The sequence below is a fragment of the Schistocerca cancellata genome, unplaced genomic scaffold, assembly GCF_023864275.1.
Source record: "Schistocerca cancellata isolate TAMUIC-IGC-003103 unplaced genomic scaffold, iqSchCanc2.1 HiC_scaffold_592, whole genome shotgun sequence".
NCBI lineage: Eukaryota > Metazoa > Arthropoda > Insecta > Orthoptera > Acrididae > Schistocerca > Schistocerca cancellata.
Genome location: NW_026046604.1, coordinates 7,501 through 10,000, shown reverse-complemented (window position 1 = coordinate 10,000; position 2,500 = coordinate 7,501). Strand labels below are relative to the sequence as shown.

Sequence of the window (2,500 nt, the reverse complement as noted above, 5' to 3'; positions counted from 1 at the left end):
AACCCACGTTGTGCCTTAACCTAACCCACGTTGTGCCTTAACGTAACCCACGTTGTGCCTTAACGTTGCCTTAACGTAACCCACGTTGTGCCTTAACGTAACCCACGTTGTGCCTTAACGTAACCCACGTTGTGCCTTAACGTAACCCACGTTGTGCCTTAACGTAACCCACGTTGTGCCTTAACGTAACCCACGTTGTGCCTTAACGTAACCCACGTTGTGCCTTAACCTAACCCACGTTGTGCCTTAACGTAACCCACGTTGTGCCTTAACCTAACCCACGTTGTGCCTTAACCTAACCCACGTTGTGCCTTAACCTAACCCACGTTGTGCCTTAACCTAACCCACGTTGTGCCTTAACCTAACCCACGTTGTGCCTTAACCTAACCCACGTTGTGCCTTAACCTAACCCACGTTGTGCCTTAACCTAACCCACGTTGTGCCTTAACCTAACCCACGTTGTGCCTTAACCTAACCCACGTTGTGCCTTAACCTAACCCACGTTGTGCCTTAACCTAACCCACGTTGTGCCTTAACCTAACCCACGTTGTGCCTTAACCTAACCCACGTTGTGCCTTAACCTGCTCTGTAATTGGCATATGACACGTTACATTAATCTAGTGTTGTCTAACCACAACCCTCTGAATATAGTTCGCTACTCGCACCGCCCACCCTCTTGTGTGTCGTTTCATGTTGAACACTTCGCAAGTGTTGCTTACTTTTTACATGCTCCCGCTGTACACTGTAATGTGGACAACTGCAGGATGTACATCGCCCCCCCCCCTCCACCCTGCCTTCGCACGCTGGTCGTTCAGGTGCTTGCGTGTTCAATGCCCTTCGCAGCTGTTCACTGGCATTCGCATGTCGAAGCGCTCAGTCTACGTCGTGGTACGGCCTGTGTCCACTGTCCGCTGATATCGTAAGCTTAATCCTCACATTGTACTGCACATAGGTCCGTATGTACTGAATGATACGCTGTGGCACATGTGTGACCGTACGACTGCGCCCAACAACAGCGAACCATACGGTCCAAATGTTGTGCACTCAGCCACGTGCCGTCTCCCCATAACAGCTACATTGCAGTGTGGTACGCCATAGAGACGTGTGGGAGTAACGGACGCCCTGGATGGCGATCAGCATGAGCCGTCTGTTGATGTAGTGGCGCGTGTATTCAAACGTAGTCGTCTCTTCTCACACAGTGTGATAGCATGGTGCACCGCGTTCCACATCTGCGACATGGTACAGATGCTGGTTGACAGTCGGTCTCGTAATGGACATCGCATACGTAGGGGGCCACCTCCCACGTGTTCTCTAGTCGTGCACATTTTGTTGCGTGTATGTGGGCAGACGTAGTGTGTCGTGACACCTAACAGACAGGTATGCAATAATCGTTGCATTTGCAAACTGGGATGGACGTCTACGTTTGCTGGTGACGTGACGCAACGCAAATGAACAACTGGTAAACCCATTGTGGTGCGGTTGTTGTTGCTGGAGGTAAATCAGTAAGGGCAAATCTGTGTGTGAAGCGATACGCGGCGGTGGCTGGGTGGGACCGTCCCCGGCCGGTGAGGGGGGGCCGCCCGGCGTGCTGGCCGCGCGGTGCGTGGGCGCACGCGCTACAGCCGGCTGGTGGGGGCGCCCAGTGGCAGGCGCGCCGGCCGACGGACGCGGCAGGCGGCGCAGCTGCGCGCCGGGGCACCCTGCGCGCGGCGCCGGGCGGCCAAAGTGGGTCCTCGCGGGCCCGGTGCGAAGCGCGGTGGACATCTGCAGTGTGCTGGTCCGACTGAGGACTGTGTGCGTTGAGGATGCGCCGCCGCCCGGCACTCGGCGCCGCGACGCCGTCTGCTGCTCGGTCGCCCCAGCGGTTCTCGCTGGTGGTTTGTATCGCAGTTGTGCAGACGTGTTGGCACGTGCGCTGTGCTGGGAGAGTTCGCTTCGGCACCCACGTGGGGCCTTTGCCCTTCTGTGGCGCTGGCGTTGGAGCTGCCGGTCACCGTAGGTGGCGCGTGTTGTCTCCCGCCGGCAATGCCACGACAGCACGCTCCCGGGCCTCTGTCGGCAGCGGCAAGCTCAGTTGGGAGCACGGGTGGTCGCACCTAAAGCGTCTACTCGCCTAACTCCGGGCGATTGCGCCTCTCTCGAACCCGACCAAGTACTTAGGACGGCGCTGCGCGCCGCCGGGACCTGAGAGGGTTTCGAGGTGTATTGTGCAGGGGAGCTCAGCCTCCTCCTGTTTGCAGAATAATTGAGCGGACGCTTGCGTGTTCGCGCGGGCCCCTGGGACACACTCCCGGGCGGCCGGCTGCTCAGCTCTAGTTGACGCAGCTCCCTGGTTGATCCTGCCAGTAGTCATATGCTTGTCTCAAAGATTAAGCCATGCATGTCTCAGTACAAGCCGCATTAAGGTGAAACCGCGAATGGCTCATTAAATCAGTTATGGTTCCTTAGATCGTACCCACGTTACTTGGATAACTGTGGTAATTCTAGAGCTAATACATGC

General features: G+C 56.7%; 1 non-coding gene across 1 annotated transcript in view; it reads left to right on the top strand.

Annotated features, from left to right (window-relative positions):
- The first annotated feature begins 2,326 nt into the window (after positions 1–2,326).
- Positions 2,327–2,500, top strand: part of LOC126133084 (small subunit ribosomal RNA) — a 1,909-nt gene continuing 1,735 nt past the window's right edge. The window contains exon 1 of the ribosomal RNA XR_007527564.1: positions 2,327–2,500. This exon is cut by the window's right edge and continues 1,735 nt beyond it. This is a non-coding gene — a ribosomal RNA (small subunit ribosomal RNA).